At 43.7% G+C, this 19250-nt stretch overlaps 1 protein-coding gene across 1 annotated transcript in view; it reads right to left on the bottom strand.

Moving 5' to 3' along the window:
* Nucleotides 1–19250, bottom strand: part of MAML3 (mastermind like transcriptional coactivator 3) — a 354762-nt gene that overhangs the window by 103378 nt on the left and 232134 nt on the right. The gene's annotated exons all lie outside the window — the stretch shown is intronic.

Raw genomic sequence — 19250 nt, forward strand, 5'->3', positions numbered from 1 at the left:
GCTATGAACTATGCATTTCCCAAGTTTGTAATCATACAGCCATGCTGATTAGAACATACATTCAGTTTTAAAATGATCCACTATTCATACCTCAACATTTAGAAGCTACACAGTACAGAAGTACATACACGAGGGAGAATGATGTGTTGGAATCCTGAGATGGATCCTGAGGTGTTGGATCCTGAGATGGATAGCATCACTTCAAATTGCAGATTAGAGGTACAATTTCTAATTATTGTTTGAATTAAAAATTCCCTGCAAGCAGGAGAAATGTTCTAGCCTAGCTTACTCCTTGCTATGCTAGATTACTACTTGCAGTGGAAGGAAGCATTCAAAAAAGGTAAATCTCTCTTGGAGCCTGACATGGCACAGTTCATTCTAGCCATGCAATCTGCTGCCTGTGTAGATCAAGCCTCAAAAACGTTTTGGCCACCACTTGTGAACTGCCCTTTCAGGAACCTTCCAGCTATAGGATTCTTCAGTTCTATTCTCCACCTTCCAAACCTTTGTGAAACTGAGGGCCCAACTACACATCACTGTAAAACCACAGCACCAGTTGTGCCTTTGTAAAAAGGATTGTGTTCCAAGAACAGCCCTTGGTATTTGCTCCAAGGAGCCACTGTGATAGCACTGCACCATTCAAGTCAGTTGGAGGGGCAGCTCGTGTACTCCTGGCGCCACAGTCACCACCCACTGCCTCCTATCCTCATAAGAACATAAGAACAGCCCCACTGGATCAGGCCATAGGCCCATTTAGTCCAGCTTCCTGTAACTCACAGTGGCCCACCAAATGTCCGAGGGAGCACACAAGACAACAGGAGACCTCCATCCTGGTGCCCTCCTTCCTATTCTCACACCCTGGATTCAAAAAGAACAAAGGTGGAAGTGTGGAGGAGAGTGGTGAACTAGACTGATGCCACTCTAGCTTACCACTCTTCTCCACACTTTGAGCCCAAGGAGCAGTGGAGGTGGGCAGGTGTCCTGCATTCCACAGATTTAGTGGATTGGATGGGCCAACTCTGCTTAATTGCTCTAAAAGAGATTATTCCATCTATTTTTTACCTCTGTGATTATAAAAAAAAAAAAATTGTGAATGCTGTAAGGACACTGTGACCTTTTCTGAACTTAGCAGCATACAGATTATCAACAACATCAGTGGCTTATTAGATGTCCAACTCCCATATGGTTATAATGAAAATCCAGGATCTTTTGTCTGTTCCTTTTGTAAACAATCAGGCCCAGAAAATGTGCAGAGACACAGTGCCTCAGCAGGTGGCATGGACTGGAGGAGTCCAGCTCAGATTTACTGTACTATCTTTGCCTAAGACATAATGGAGACAAATATATGGAAGAAACTCAAAAGAGAAGTGTGATAAAAGAAGGCGAAAAGAAGAAAAAGAGTAAGTCTCCAGTAACACCAAATTGTAAGCTGCTATTCATCATTGCTGTAAATGAATTGTACACTAAACCAGAATATATTTCATAAGGCAAAAAGCTCGGGCAGGAACAGTTTTCTATGCCTGTTTTGTTCATTTGCTTACTCTGAAAGAGGCTTCAGACGGCTCAGATCTTAGCTGTTTGATCTGTATTTCTCCAAGCATGTGTGCCTAGTAAATTACATATTGTAAGCAACTCCGGGGTGCACAGACCCATCTTAGTTAATACGTTTTCTTGCATTTTGACGGGGCGCTCCACAGCATGGAATAATCCAAAAGGAGCCCCGAGTTGCTAAATTTTTAAGCCATTAGTCGCTGATTACATCCAACAAATACACGGCTGCTGTCCTGCTTAATGATTGAATTTTAAATATTAATGATGAATGGATGGCTTTGTGTATAGAGATGACAGCATCTATTGCTGCTTCTCACTAGACCCGGAGAAAGGTGAGGTGGATTGTGCAAATGGGCTATTTGCTGGTTTAAATCAACTTTTAAATCAGTGGTTCCCAAACTGTGGGTCGGGATCTATTGTTGAGTCACAGCCTGATTTTTGATGGGTTGCCAGTGGGTGATGGAAAGGTCAGATAACTAATTGCCTCAAGCCCTGGGGCAATTCAAAAATCAGATACTGCTAATTACCCTGCAAAGACCTGAGGTCCTGCAGTTTCCAAGCATGTGAAAATATAGGGAAATAAAAGTTTGAGGATCTTTTCTAGTTCTTAGTACTTGTAAACAAACAATTATTTCTTTTTAGATCCCCCTTTTTAAAGGCTGGTAAACCTGGGTGGGCCCCAATAGAGTGTCATTTTAAAAAGTGGGTCCTGGTGCTAAAACGTTTGGGAACCACTATTTTAAGTGACCACAGCCTTGTGTGAAATTATTACCAGAATGCATCTCAGATGGTAGAAAAGAAGCAAGTAAATGATGGGGAACTTCACATCATGCACACAGCAATGCTTTAAGATCACCTCCACCATTTCACTCATAAAATACAAGAGTGATAAATAAGTGATAGCAGGCCACTTAAAGCAAGCGCAGTTCTGGGCAAAAATCACTAGGACTGTGCAAACCCTACTGAAATTAATAAGCAATGCAAGACAGCTGATATAATCATTGGTACCACTCATTTAGAAGTTGACAGAAGATGTGTTGGACCATGCTGCTAATGAGAAAATCGTTTACAACAGTTGCATCAGGAAGGATAAGTATTTGGTGTATTTTTTAGAGTTGTTTTGAAAATTAATAGTGCTCACTTTACAGCCCTTAAATCCATTTCCTCACCCCTTCTTCCTACTTATATTGCTATGTATCTGTCCTGCCTTGGTCTGTGGTTGACAGTTTGCATGAGTTTTGTTTTACAGTACTGAAAGGGGGGCAGAGCAATCACTTTAGACGTGCAGGAAGCTGTGAGAATAAAGGGGCATGCTGAGACTCCCTTAACCCAAGGAGCCCTGGTGCTGCTTCCTAGCCCCGTGGAATGCAGCAATAGCAATTTTGGCAATGCAGCAGACTTGGGCACTGGGAAACTCGGGATTGAGCTGTAAGTCAGGGGTAATTACTAGCTTCACTGGTTGGGTGAAGTCTCAGGAAGAGGGCAGAGGTAGCTCAGATATGTTCTCCATGTGTTCTGTGGAAAGTTGAAGGGAAGAACTTGGGCTGACCCAGGACCTTTTGCTGCCATGGGAAGCTCACCAAATGCCACCGCCACCACCCATGCAGTGTCTTACCACCCCAAATGCCACACATCCTCTTACCACTTGTGGCCTCCTTTCCTGCTCTCACTCCCTTGATTCCAAAAAGAAAAAGAGGAGGACAGAGCAGGAGAGAAAGTGGTGATGGGGAGAGAAGGGTGGTGGACCAGCATGCTGGAAATGGCAGAGGGAGCGGGAGGAGGAACAGAGGTGAGAGCACTGGGTTCCCCAGACAGCTTGAGGGAGCTGCTCCAGGCCCTGTTTAATGAATAGGCCAGTGCTCCGAAAGACACTTCCTGGTTTTAGCAGGGCCTCAACATACTGCACTGGTGAAAAACAGCTGCAGCACTGTGAATGGAAAGTGTGAGAACCTACCAAAAACAAAACAAAAAGATAAAGTGTGCTCACCTTACATGAACTCCACTCAAAGAGGAAATAAGCCCCAGAAATGCAAAGCTGTGACCTGACTGCCCAGGACTGGGTGAGGATAGATCAGATTGCAAAGTTTCCATATGTTACAACATCTTATAAAACAATTAACAATTACGCTCATACTCATAGTGCCAAGGGAACTATTGACAGCAGTGCTGTCTTCACATTTGAAAAATGGTGAATATTATAATCTAACCAGTGTAGGAGCCACAAAGACCCTAAAACAGTGGTTCTTACACATTTAGCACCAGGACCCACTTTGTAGGATGAGAATCTGTCAGGACGCACTGGAAGTGATGTCATGACCAGAAGTGACATCATCAAGCAGGAAAATTGTTCATAGGCTGCAATCCTACCCACACTTACCCAGGATTAAGTCTCATTTACTATCATTGTTAAAAGAATATACATAGTAGCTTGTTAAAAGTACAGGTCTGTAACATTTCCCCAAAAGCACTCACATACCATGGTAGCATCAAGTCTAATATATTACAAATAAAATATTGAAATGAATGGGGACCCACTTGAAATTGGCTCGCAACCCACTTAGTGGGTCCCAACCCACAGTTTGAGAAACACTGCCCTAAAAGATCTATTAGAGCTCTCTTTATGTTTGAAAGACTAAACTCCACTCCCACTACCATACACAAAGCTGGTTAGAAGATGGTGGTTGGAATTCCATGTCACTTGTAATCCTGACCCCTGCGCTGCCTGGGCCTGAACCACAGAATGCACCCCGTCCCCCAGAGAATGCTACCCACCCACAATCATGTCTGAGGGCCTTCCTATGGCCTTCTGAGGCCTCTGGAAAGTTAAAACATCACTTCTGGTTTTTGGATGAAAGCCACAAGTGGGGTTTAAAGGCCCTCCGAAGGCCTCCATACAGGCCTCTGTACAGGGGACAGTGAGGGGACAGTAGCATGGGGGAGTAGATGGCGGCAGCACCCCTTCCCTCATGTCGCCATGTCTAAATCTAAGCAGGGCTTGACCTGGTTAGTTCTAGGATGAGAGACCACCTAGGATTTCCCTGAAGCAAATGTGGGATACAAATATAATCAATTCATAAATAAAATTAGAAGCACTGGGAAGAAATGCCAATCCTAGGCTACTAGGCTACCCATTGAGTGCATGTGTGTCTGAAGGCTTACCAGTTGCATTCACTGTTTACAACATCCACATCCACATTATGGCAGTAACCAAATGATTTCTTGGGCATATGACAAACTTGATGTGTTGGTGTAGTTGCTACACACAATTGAATTCCATGCAGTTGCTTGTTTATAACCTTATGATGAATGTGCAGGCATGAGGAACTACATGGAGCACTGCAGTGTCTGCTAAAAAGTACAGTCAGCAATGTGAAGATAATAATATTTACCATATGCATGGCACTTTTGGAGTGTGCAAAGTGCTTTGCATATATTGTCTTGATGTTGTTCTTTATAACAAGCCTGCAAAGCGGAGAAATATTTCTGTCCCCATGCTGGGGAATGGCTTATCTAAGTCCACCTAGTGAGCACATGGCAGAGGTGTGGCTCAAACCAGGAATGTTTCACATTAATTCCTTCATTGCTGTGCCATTACCAGCTTAAGAGTGGAGGAATATAGATTACAGGGTATTCTCTGGCTTTCAAGGCAGTATTTTGTGTGTGACCTCACGCATGGTTATTGTACACATGAACATGGAGACCTTCATTTTCATGTGCATCAGTTGGAAGAGGAGGGGCCTGTTGCTATGATCCTACTCCCCATACATGTGTTCTCTCAGCCTAATTGAGTGATAACTAATTAGTTTTGTTATAGAGTGTTATTGATTTATCATTTGATATGCAAATAGCGCTTGCAAGCTTACTGTTCATTGCCTTGGGGATCTTGGGGGGGGGGAAGTGAGCTATAAATCACTGAAAATAAATAAATCTGGATGCATTGTCAGAGCAGGGCCTAGATCCCCATGTGAACAGTTGCTTTGGTTTGACAAAGCAAATTCGTAATATGCTTTCCTCTTTCTATGTCTAATCAAGAGACATTTTAGACTGTATGCACCTGGCATGTTTCCTCCATATTTGCAATATGTCCCTGGGCAGAGGCATAACACTTCTCCCCAGCACCCAGGGCAATGATGTCATGATGTCATGCAACGTCATGATGTCACGCAATGTCATGATGTCACAACATTCTCCCCAAGAGCAGGGCTTTGTGCACTTCCTCCTGGCTTCGGGGAAGGCTCAGAACCTTTCCTGAAGCCAGGAGCAGCTGCTGTGAAGCCTGCAGCACCCTATCTTCAAGATGGCTGGGTGGAGCCTGGGGGCAGTCATGAACCCCCCCCCCCCAAGTGCATCTCAGGTTCCAAGTGCATCTCACGTTCCACCCTAGATATGCCTCTGTCCCTGGTGCTTTTACAGGAAATGCAGAGCTGCAAAGATAAAATGAAGCATTCCGGGGAGCCGCTGCCAGGATGATTGTAAATTGAAAAACAAAATAAAGGTCTAAACAAAGTCAAATCTGTGACACTGCAGATGCTGCCATTGCTCTGCACTTATTAAAAGGGGTGAAATTAAACTCAAAACTAAGGCAAAAAAGGGAAGGAAAAGGGTGTGTGTGGTTAGCAGGAAGGAGAATCAGGCAACACAGCCAGTCTGAGAACTGCCAGTGGAACAGAAGTCCTGTACTGGAAAAGGAGCTAAAGCAAACAAGGTCATGCAAATACCTCTGATGTTAAATAGCCAGAGGAGGACTATGGAGATCTGAGGAGGGGAGTGGTGTAAACAATATTCTAGTGGCATATTTATCCATAATCAACAAGAAGAATCCCTTTGAGACATTTACAGTGCAATTCAATACACATTTACACAGAAGTCAGACCTGAACTACACATTACACTGACCATGTAACAGTGCCATTTACATCATTCTTTAACTCTCATGTCACAGCTGTGGGGGGGGGGGGCTGAAGAGCAGAGGTATTTAACCCTTTACCTCCATGTCTTTTTTTCCCCACAGAAAAATTGCATCTCCAAAACAGCTAGCTAGTTGTAAATGGCACTTTAAGGATTGACTAGCTGATGGGGGGGGGGAGGGAGAGGGGGGTCCCATCATTTTCAGTGGGAAAATGGTATGGAGATAAAGTGTTACGAACCCTCTGCCTCTGTGCTACAGCCGTGATCCAAGCCATGGCAGAGCTGGGTAGGTCTCATGCAAAAGAATGATCAAAACAGCATATACTGTCAGGCTTTTCTGTGTTCAGTGAGACATCCTCCCAGGTAAGCATCCATAAGATTACAGCTTTCATCAGTGTATGGATGTTAAGCACAGCATCTTAACTAGTTCTCACTTATGTGGGATGAATGCATCGGAAGGGTCGGATCTGAGATCACAACTGCTGGACCAACTGCTACCATCCCTACCTTTAAGATCCCAGCTGAACAGGTGGTTTACACACATTCATCCCAACACACATTGCCTCTAACTACATGTTCACTGCCCTGCAAAAAAAGAGGGAACAGATTGTGTGTGTCATCATTGGGGTATAGGCTCCTGTGCACAGCTGGGATCTCAAATGCACAGAGGGACAAGGTCAGTAGGTGCAATCACACACCACCCAACCCAATTAGTTTGTCTACCCACAAATTAAAAATCTACGCAGTGCTCCAGGCTCTTGGTCACTGGGATTTCATCTGATTTCTCTCACCCAAATGTCATAGGAAACATTCTGGTTGAAGAAGCATGTACACAGGGAAGGGGGAGGGAGAATGTATGGAGTGCTGTTTTTGTTTCCAGAAGAAAAAGAGCAGAGAGGGCCCCACTGTTTCCACAGGCTGCTTTCTATTAGTAGCATATCTTGACAATCTCACCCTGAGTGACTGTGTTCCTTCCTTGTCTCCCTTGCAGCAGCCAGAGCCAGGGCTGTGTTGTGGCTCCTCTTGAGCCTTTTCACTGCTTCATTAGCATGAAAATCATATGCTTACAGTGCATCTGCCAGGCAGACCCTTTCTAGCCAAAACAACCTCGCTCAAGCTGTGACTGCATCTGTAGGTGACACCTGTGTCCCTTTTGAAAGCAACCTTGGGGGGAAATAAATCCAGCGCTTTATGTAATCATCGCAATCTTTTTAAGGTGAAGGATTTAGTGTTTATCTAAATACCAGGAAATGTAATCCCTATACTCTCTGTAGACGGGGTTAGTAACTGAGCATGCACAATGGATACTTTTCAATCACTAGGGCAAGAGTCTAGCTCTAGAGAGGACTTTGAAAAAGAGATACAACACCAGATGAGCAAGAGCCAGTGTGGCTCAGAGGATGGAGAAGGTGGACAGACCGGAAAGAAATGCTTCAAGTTCTTCTTTTGCCACTGATTCATTGCGTTGCCTTGGGCAGCTTTCCTGTCAGCTCTCCTTTTGTGTGTGCCTTTGTAGAAATTTAAAAGCAGCAGGTGGGACAGGATTCAGATTGGGACAAATGCTGGAAGGGTTAAGCCATTAATGGCTGCTCTCTCATTGTTTTCTAAAAAGTAGAGGCCCTATTCACAGATCACCTCTGTCATGTCTGCTTTGATCTTCAGGTCCAAATGTGTAAAATGGGAAAACCAGTGATACATTTTGCCAAATGGTTTGCTGACCAATCAATACAATAAAAAAGTACATTGGCAAATGTACTTATCAGGAACGTCACCCAATTAAAGACATTTCAGTATGAGTTTTATGCTACAATCCTATGCACACTCAACTGGTTAGAAGCCCCACTGAACCAAGAGGGCCTTACTTCTGAGTAGACATGCACAGACTTGCACTCTTAGAACACAATCCTAACGGAGTGTTTGGTTGGCAGAAGTCCCTTGTGCCAGTCTGGGAGAGTCACAAACGTGCCATAAAGCACGTTTGCACCTCCTCAGTGTCAGCTAGGCCAGTGTAGGGATACACGCCAGCCCGCCGAGGCTGTGTCCAGCCTCCATGCCAATGGGGATCAGTAGGTCCACACTGGCTAAGCGTGGCCAGCAAGAGGGTCTGGAGAGTGTGGGGAGGGCAGGAAGGAGGTGTTTCAGAGTGGGGGGAGGATGGATAGGCGGGCCCATGGGTGGGTGGCTGGAGACGGGAGGTGGGGTGTGGGGCAAGGACCCAGCAGTTATGCCAGATCCTGACCCCATTCCCAGGCAGCGCAGAGCAGCTCCAGGTTGCTCTGTTCTGCTCAGATCTGCGCCACCTCTTTAGGTGGTGAAGATCTGAGTAGACCCATTGGGGCACTGTGGCTCTACCCAGGGTAAGCGGAATTATTTTCCCTTGCCTTGGGCTGAGCCACAGCCAGCCCCAAACTTGCACTGGATTCAGTGCAGGCCTGCTGGCCTGCCTGTTCCATCGCAAGTTAGGATAGCACTGTTTGATAATTAATTGATTCATTCACTGATTGATTAACTGATTAACTGATTGATTGATATGCATTTTGAGGGTCTGTCTGGAGTGGACTAAGGGACAGGTTGGGAGCTACTGTTCCTCATGTGGTTGGCAGGGGAAATATGGTGGTGGAAGTAAAACAAACCAACACAGGGGAAGGGAGCTGAGACATTTGAGTATTGTTCCCCCTTCCGGTTCTTCTTCCAGCTAACAATGTTCTTGTTGTCTTGGCAACAGCCCTCCTGATCTTAAAATAATGCTGCTAAACACACAGAACTTTGGAATTCAGGGTATGTTCCTGAATGAGACTAGAATGATGTACACAAATGCTGTGGCAGGCACCATCTCAGAACAGGCGCTCTTTGATGGATGCAAGAGAAGGGGAAGTGTCTCTTTTAATGTGGTGTTGGCCACCTGCAGCTTTTATAAGCGTGTATATGAACACATGAAGCTGCCTTATACCCTGAGACCATCGGCCAATATACACAGAAAAGCTCAAAAGGTAAAATGTTAAATAAAAGGCTAGGGGTCTTATTGCTGGGGAGTGGGCCATTGTGTTTCCCTTTATTACACTACATTTAGAACTGAAAACCTAAACCTGTAAATTAGTGTTAATTAGTGATATAGCTGCTACAGGTCTGAACTGACCCATTGCAGCTTCTGGGGCTTTCCCTGGGGCAAAGAGACAAATGTCCCCTTACCCCAAGGAGTTCTCCATCAGCCAAAATTCCCCTGAGGGATGCAGCCTATCCCATGCTGATGCCACTGCAACAGCTTGCCATACTTGCCTTATACTACCAGTGATGCAAGTTCTAAGTTTAGCTTTCTAATACTGAGTAGAGACAAGTAGAAAACAAATGGAATTGAGGTTCACCATCTTTGCAAAAAAGAACTGGAACACGCTAAAGGACAGAAGTAAACGGTGCATAGCGAGTATTCGATCTGTAGACTGTCCACAGGCATCCTTGGGAAGCAGAAGTGCATGTTTAAGAAAAACAGAGAAGAAGAGAAAAGAATAAAGAGGTAGATGAAGAATTGGAAAAGACAGAGAAGAACAGAGTGAGAGATTGAGACTAGGATGCAATGAAGGCAAAAAATTTACAGTCCTTATGGCAGCAAGAAGTTATCTTGTAAGGAAAAATAGTTCATCTGAATGAACATACAGCTATAATCCTCAGAAGAATATATAGTAGGTTCATGAGTTTAAAAAAAAAATTTTTTTTCCACTCTCTGGGCAAATCTGTATATACAAAATTAATTAAGAGCACAGATTCCTTCAAGGAAGTTTCCCATTATGCCCGCAGGCAGTAGAATGTCACAAAAAGATAATTTTAAAATAAGAATATCAAATTCCTTCCAAAACTTTCCAGAGCAGAAGAAAACTATAAACTAAAACCAGAGTGTTTTCGCTAAAGACACTGTTGCATGAGGTCCCAATCCAAAGCAAATTAGTTAGTTCTCAAGTCCCACTGAAGTCAATGGGAACAGCTATGTGTGACTAACACAAGCCCCTTTCATTTCAGTGGCACTTAAGCATGACTAACTTTCTCTAGAATAGTGGTTACTAAATTCCTACAGGGGAGGTGGGTGCCTTGTACATCTTTGTGGGGGCAGCGGTGATGGTACTGGAGCAATGCAGTACCATCACTCCAGTCATTTTGTGGCCATTCCCCTTGTGGCCTTCTTCCGATTCCCATGGTAGGTCGTGAACCCACCAATTTGGGAACCACTGCTCCAGATTCTGGCCACAGAGCAGTGCTTCCCAAAATTGCTTGCTTGAAACTGGGCTTGCTTGAAACTGGAAGTAAGTCATGATGACACGAAATGCATCATGGATTGATGTCACCAGCCACTTCCAGATATGGAGGGTGAAAAATAGTGGTGAGGAGGCCAAGGAAGGTGGGTTTTTTTCTTTTCAAGCTCACAATTTTTGCACACAGCAGCTCTGCCTGCTGCGCTGAGCCCCCTTACTGCTATTTTTAGGCTCATGCCACAGAGTCTCTGCCCTGGGGAGTGCCTCGTGATGCCCCAGGGCATAATGACACACATTGGGAACCACATATTTGCAAGTGGCTGTTTCTTTAAATCAGGGCACATTTCACTTGCAATCTATCAATTTCCAGTACTGATTCTTGTGTCACCTGCTGCTAGCCCACAAGTAATAGAGGGTCAGTACAGGTGGTGCAGCTACCATAGCTATTACAGTGCCAGAACAGCTCTGAATCGCTGCAAGATAAAGTAGCTCTTCACCAAGGCAAACACTTCATGTGGGGTTTCCAGTTCTGTGCTTCTTTTTCTGTTCTATGTAAAAACTGGACAGTCTCAAAAATTTTGAACAGGGACAATATTTGTAAGTCTAAAGGACAGAACAAGACACACAAGCACTGCACAACAAGAAATGCAAGGATTGCAAGAGTCTAAGGGCCTGATCCAGAGCCTGGCGCACTGACTTACCACCGGCAAGCAATGTTGCAAACATTTGTGAGCCTTACTGTGGGCCCAGCACTGGAGCTAGCCCATAATAGCTCCAGCACTGGACCCATGTTCCACTGCCCGGCACTTGCCTGGACTACTGGGCAGCGGAGAGGTGAGTGGTGGTGAGGGGGAGATGGGGGAGGCGTTCCAGGGTGGGGGGAGGGCAGGGAGGAGGCTTGGTGGAGGTGTGGAAGGCAGGGTGCAGGGCGGGAGGGAGCTGGAGCAGAGCAGCTCAGCTCCACTGGCTCCTGAGCCCCATGTTGGGCTTTGCGGACTAACATGGGACTCCTCAATTCTGCGTCGCCTCTACTGCAGAATTGAGTAGCCTCATTGTGGGGCTACTTCCCTTACCCAAGAGAAGGGGATGAACGTCCCTTTCTCCCGAGTGCACGTTGGAAGCTGTGGTAGCCATTTTGACATTGCAGCAGCCTTACACACTGGGCAGCTCAGGATTGGGCTGTTAGATATTGCACATGTGCTATTCGTGTGTAACAAGAGGATGGTAAATTATATCCACAGGAAATGAATGACTCCCGTTGGCACAAGAAAAATGCGCAAATCCAAGCTTCCAGACGAGGTTTGTTAGTAACTTTGAATAAAAGGGCAGTTGATTCACATTTTCATTGACCCTTAAAAGGGGTGATTCATACAACTGCAGCAATGCAGAGGCAGGGGCAACACCAACCACCCATACAAAGACAGAACCTTTCATTTCTAAAGAGTTTCCAAATTCAGGTCTACCATGTTACTTTGCAATCATTATGGATAAATTACTGACCAAGGGCTTTGGCTAGGAAGAACATTTTCCACTGCAATTTTTCTGTAACCACAGATGCTGAAGGTGTATAATGGTTGCCTGAGCATCTTATCAAGGACTCAGATCTTAATTCAACATGGCATTGTAAACTCTTTAGAAGGATCACTTGCATCCTTCTGGGTCAAGCCCTGTGCTGAGAGCAGGCTCATAACAGATGCTAAATCATCTCCAAATTCAGTCTGGATACCACAAAGCTCATAAAGGAATTGCCTAAACTGCCTCAAAATGGACCACAACAAGCCCATCACAACCCTGCATGAGGTTTCTGGTTGGTATCACTGAAATGACAACAAAGAAAGGCCAACAAAGGACATAAATTCTTCATTTATGTACATTTTTTCAGGTTGCTACTGAACTATCTAAATTACAGCATACTTTCCAAATATGTCTGGGCCACAACGCTCATGAAGAACTGTGGGATTTGATGCAATTCACCAAAGACATATGAGATGGGACCCCTCACATAACAGTGATCATGGTATTCTGATGACTTCATACTGAGGGAAAGCATATCTAGGGAACATTGCAGTGGCGGGGCTGGAATGCAGGAAGAAACAAGGCCATTGCGATGGTAGGGATTTCATTTACAGGAAGAAACAAGGACAACTGTTAATTTCAATGAAATTAAGGGCTCAGTCCTAACCAACTTTCCAGCGCTGACCTAGCCGCAATGCAGCCCCAAGGTAAGGTAACAAGCATGCCCTTACCTTGAGGAGGCCCCCTTGACTACCTCCCCACTGCAGGATGCAGTGCATGCCACATTGGCACCGCTATGTCAGTGCTGGAAAGTTGGTTAGCATTGTACCCTAAAACTCTGTCTTTTGAAGTGCTGATCACAAAAGGGATACAGTCACACAGCACTATGCAACAACCTGCACTGACTATCATGCACTGTTTGTGTGCACAGTGCAAGCAGCTGCTTGCCTTATCAAAGCAGACGTGTTGGGTAGGATGTGACTCAAATTAACACACTGACCCATGACAAACAAGCAAATAGTGCACACTTGTCCAGATGTTTTTCTCCAGTGTCCATGGCAACAGGGCCATAACACTACCTGGGACAGTTGGGCAATTTAATAAGTGACCAATCAAGCCTTCCTTTTAAACACTTTACCCTTTTTTCGATGACTCCAACTTTCACAAGACAGCCAGGATGTCAGGCCCTTCCACCCTCAGTCAGTCTCTTCACCACTATGCCTCTTTCAAGGCTTCCTCCACACTCCACTACCTGGCTATCTACTTTGTAAGCTCAGACACAGCTCTGCCTCCATAAGGCACAATCAGAGCTCTGATTAGTATGCAAACAGGAAAGGAATTCATACAGTACTGGTGTGTCAACACTTCACCCACAAGAAAACCCTAGGGAACAGCAGACCTAGGGAAACTCAGGACCCCTCAGAATGGATCCTTGTGCGTTGCCTATATCATTCTTTGATTATCTATCAGAGGCAGAGGAAACTCTCTCCCTATCATGCCAGGCAAAACACAAACATTCACACACAAAAACTGGGCAAAATGTCTTTTGAAGGAAATGAGATACTTCAAGAATGGGATTGTCAATTTTTTGTCTGTTGATTCCACCTTGATCTTCTGACCCACCAAAAATCTTCCAAGACCAACTCCAGCCCATCAAACTTTGTGCACAGTATTGCATTTCTAAAGAATATACTTGGAAAATCCTAGCTGTTCAGTCTGGCCAGGAAAAGAGCAGTTGAACCAGAAGGGGTAGGAAGACCTACATGGAGCTTGCCGTTTACAGATTTGCTCTTTAGTTTAAGTAAACTCTTTCTGGACAAAGCTGAATTGGCAGAATATTCTGAGTGCAGCTGCTCTGCTTAGAAATGCTACCTGGATTTTGTTTTTCAAGTCCAATTCATGTAATACAATTTGCATAGGTTACTTGCGTAAAGGAAATACATAAATTCATAATTTCAGTAAACTGTTTTATTGACCTATTCAATTTGTTTTTAATGTTTAATTTTCCATATGAAAGGGGGGAGAAGTTGTTTTAACAAAGTAGTTGAAATGCCTTAACTACTCATTTACCCCTGCTAATTGGGTAAGAGGCACTTTTTCAAGTGGGTGCTCCTTTTTTTTAGCAGGGGGAGAGTAACTGGCCCACCTCACCCCAGCAGTGTCCGTTCTAGTGGCTGTCTGCTGGTATTCATTTGCATCTTGGGAGCCATTTAGTTATTTGATTTTTCTCTGTAAACCGCTTTGTGAACTTCTAGTTGAAAAGCGGTATATAAATTCTGTTGTTAATAATAATAATAATAATAATAATAATAATAATAATAATAATAATAATAATAATAATAATAATAATAATAATAATAATAATAATTTATTTCTCTGTTTGGGGATTGTTATCCCACCCATCATTACCCAGAAGGGCTTCCAATTCAGTTCATGAACACAGAGTAAAACAATGTTTCCATCTCAGTATAAAAAAAATGCAAATAGTTAAATACACAACTAAAGTGTCTTAATAACAAGATAAAGCAAGATAAAGAGCAGCAGGGAAACAAACTCAGCAGTGCACAATCAATGCCTGGTGAAACGAAAAAGTTTTCTCCGGACAGCAAAACACTAAGAGTGAGGGGGCTAAACAAGCCTACAAGAGCAGGAAATACCACAACTGTGGGCTCCAATCAACAAAGCCTGTCCTTTGGTATTACCCCCAGGAGAACCTCTGACAGTGGGGGAACATAAAACATTTGTATGGCAATCCTTCTAAGTTGTTTGAAAAGTCATTCCAATAACTCTTGCTAAAAGGTAGCTAAGTGGTCCAAGTGAGGTCATGGTCTGAGGGCACATGATACTACCTCCTTGTTGAAGCTGAGTAGGGCTACATCTGGGAAGTGCCTGGATGGGTGCCTATCAGGGATTTCCATGTGAGCTTAATGCAGAATGAAATAAGCGGTGGTTAGCAAAACGGAACCTCTCTGTTCAGGGCAGTATACCTCTGAATACTCAATACTGAGAGCAACAAAAAAGGACATTCTCATATCCTTTTATGGAAACAACAAGCCAATACTTGAACATATTGGAGGTTAGGCATCACAAAATTTCCATTTTCAAAAGAATAAAGAAAATAAATTTCCTTTTAGTTCTGGGGAATAAAATGAATGCATCTTATCAGTTTGAAATAGAGGTGCAGATATTTTAGAAAATATCTGTGTACAAATCTCCATGTCTTCTCCAAATACGCAGAACAAAGACACTGAATCACCTACAAATATTTGAGATGTAAAACAGCCACAACACTACAAAAATGGAATCTCAGGAGGATTTCACTCTTGTGCACTCCCACATACCTCCAGTTTCCAACCAGGCAACTGCATTTTCTGTGGCCTTTATAGTGGCAGCTGCTCATAACCACAGTTTTACCTCATAGTCACAGTTTTATTGCATTTGTCTTCACCAACAGGGAATTCTATTTTGCTTCTGCCTCTCTTCTTCTGCTTATACTCCCTGACTCCTAACAGAATTCTCAATTCCAGATGTTTGATTTTCTCATAGACACACACACTCTCTTCTTCTACACCGAGTTTGCTTCCACAATTATACATTTATATAGAAGAAATCAAACGTTTTACTATTCCCCCCTCCCTCACAAAGAGGTAAGCTTAACGTCTTCTAAGTAGACATCCTTCTTGCAGTTATTTTAGGATTTAAAATAATCTAACGTACAGTCACACAGAAAACCCGTCAGTATTTATAGCCAACAACTTTGCCGCTGTTCTCTAGACTGAGTACACAAATCAGGCTGCTGTGAAATGTAAACATTTTGCCTGCATGAATAAGATCTCTCTTATACAAATCACTGCTACAATAGTGCTTGTTTCTCAGCTCTGTCCTATGTCTCAAGGTCATCAAGAGACCCACAAAGGGAAACAACCGTTATTACAACCCTTTGGATTCATTGTCATGGGCATAAGAAGGGGCTAGGTCTAGCTGTTAGGCAGTATCTATGGTGGACGTCACTGGTCTGCTCTGCTGTACAACCAGAGAGAAAGTATTTGCTCACAAGTATTCATGATCTTAGAGGTATGTTTGGTCTAAATGTAACTTGTGTGAGGATGTAGCACAACTGCACTGCATCCTTAGATACATTATTGTTTCTCTGTAGTAGTCTAGAACCACCTATCAGAGCGCGATACCATAGTCTTTTGAGACTGAAGGTTGCCAACAAGGAGTAGTAGTCTAATCTGGGCAAAAGAGTGCAGACCCATCAGTTAAGTGGACAGGGTGCTCCTACTGTCCCTGCCCACCCCATCTCTTTTCCTCTTTAACGCCCCCCCCCATTAAACACTGAATTTGTTCTGTTTTTCACATTTTTTTATACCCCCCTTCCTCCAAAGAGCTCACGGTGGTGTACACAGCTGCTCCCCTTCTTTTGTCCTCACAACAACCCTGAGAAGTAGGTGAGGCTGAGAGAAAGTGACTGGCCCAAGGTCACCCAAGAAGCTTCATGGCTGAGGGAGCATTTGAACCTGGATCTTCCAGGTCTAAGTCCACCTCCCAAAGCACTACACCATCCTGGCTCTCCTGTTACACCTATTCACCATACGCTGAGTCCATAATCACATACCTTTAAAAACGAAAATTAAACAACTTCACACTTCCCTGTTTTTTGCACATCATATTAAATTCACTGGGGATGTTTATCACGGCAGGGGTACAATTATGAAAAATATTACAGATAAAAAATGAAAACTCTTGAGCCACAAGAAAAAGTGTGAATGTATAGAAAATGCATGAACACCAGTAGTTGTTTACTGGTATCTCTTTTGTGTCTTTTTAAAATGTGTGTCCCTCTGGGACAGGACTCCATTGTTTCATTTATTTTGCTATGTAAACCCAGGAGCGTAGCAGAGGGGAAGCAGGGAGGAATGGAGAGTTGGGACTTCTCCTACAGCAAGAGCAGAGATGTCACCAGCATTAAGTGCTCAGGTGCTACTTTTGAAACATTTTCCATCAGGCTCAACAGGAGGCTAATTGTGACACTTGCCGAGGGGGCATATCTAGACCATTGTCTTTTTCAAGGGTAATCTGGAAAACAATATGTAGTTCACATTACATTAGGGCTACAATTCTATGCAAATTTACCTGGGAGCAAGGGTGAACACAGTGGCCACATCTCTCAGTAAGCATGTAGAGGCTAGCACTTGAACATACTTTTTATATTTATCCGTGATATTTTTTTAATTTGATTTTTTCAGTTCTTATACCTTTGCTTTAAACTATTGCAGCCCACCAAGACTTTGTGATTCAATGAGCCATATCTTTAAATGATATAATAAGTTTCAAAGTAGGAACAAGTGTCAAGAGAAGACAGAAGTTGATGTTTTGTTGTATAATCTTAGTGGAGTGTATAATCTTAGTGGAGTGTGGCGAAGGGGGGGAGGTGTCATGACAGGCTCGTGCACTTTAAAATTTTCCACTATCCCGCAATGTAAACTGCTTTGTGAATTTTTTTATTGAAAAGCAGTATATAAATACCTTTTAATAATATTGCTTCAGCTTTGCCTCCAAAGTAAGTGTAATGAAATGTGATGTGAATGTGCCTCTGCAAGAGGCAGCAGAAACAGTGGAGACCATGGTGGGGTAGTAGAGAAGATAGGGTATGCACACCCTCTCTTCCCATTATTGTACTTGTCTCCCAAAGGAAAAAAGGAGATATCCATGGAGATATACTCTACTTCTGGAACCCTCTGCAGATGAGGCCTAGGACTGTGGGGTATGTGTGAGCGAGCAGATTGAGGTACCTCCCGCAAATCCACCACTCTGCAGAGCAAACCAGGTCTCATCCACATGAGGAAGTCATTTCAGCTTGCCTTTTTTCAAGGGTATTGGTGAAGCAGTTGAAAGGAGCTTGAATTCTTGCTACCCAGCTTCACTTTCAAATGAGAAAAAAACCCACAGGCACAAGAACTACATAGTGTTGATTATAATAGGAGAAGGAATAGCATAACATGTAGCACTTGGACACATCAGAGTCTCTATATTCTATGGATTTATGTCCCTTACAGCATTGGTGGCAGAGCTTTGGTAGTTCCTATAATATCTATTGCAGGCTTTCCATAGAGAAGCAAATCATGACCACCGTACTCCACGGGAACTATACCCAGTAGGGGAGTAGATACATTTCACTGGCTTTATGCATGCAGGAATAATGCAGATTGGCTAGTTTTTCTCACTAGACTACCAATTTAACAGTCTGCCAACTGTCCAATTACTCCTGTTCACATTGAGCTAAATGGCTTCCTTTCCAGCCACACACCTTTCTTTTTTTAGTATAATTAACAAAGCTCATCAAAGCCTGGAAAACAAGCCAGGAGCATCAACAACTCACTGACACATTAACATGAAGGTCATGTGCTATGGATCTCTCTGCAGGATGTTCATGGAGACAACATGACATGCAAAATGGTGGACAAGCAGCACACATCTGGACAATCTTTCTAAGCAACAACAGGAAAGCCTTAAAACAGATGGGCTGGGGACTCTCACTTGTTGTCATATAAGATTGCTAATAAAAAAAAGCCCAGGACTTAATTGCAGCATTTGTTTCTTCTTTACTGCAAAGCTTTGTTTGAGCTTTACCTTGTTCTCTCTGCACTCAGTTTTTACAGGGGCTCATCACTTTTCCAGTAATCCCAATACAATTGCTGTATCTCCTTGACGGCAAGTCCAAGTGGCATTTTTCTCCTCATGCTTCCACTTCAGTCTTATAAAGCAAAACAGAACGTAGAAGAGAAGTTTCCAAAATCATATTACGCTGTGTTTGTGCATTCCTTTTCAGTCTGGACTGTGCAATTCATGCCTGCCCCATCACTGTCCCAGAGCCTTGTGTGGAATACCACAGGAGTAGCACAGGAGCACAGGAGTAGTAACATGTCAACCATGTTTCTGGCAACTCCTGCGACGCCGCTGGAACCAACCGTATTGGCCTCTGCCTTTCCATTGGACCATTTCAGCGACGTGGAGAGGGGGGATTTGCTGCATG

The sequence above is a fragment of the Tiliqua scincoides genome, chromosome 6 (genome assembly GCF_035046505.1).
Source record: "Tiliqua scincoides isolate rTilSci1 chromosome 6, rTilSci1.hap2, whole genome shotgun sequence".
NCBI classification, from domain to species: Eukaryota; Metazoa; Chordata; class Lepidosauria; order Squamata; family Scincidae; genus Tiliqua; species Tiliqua scincoides.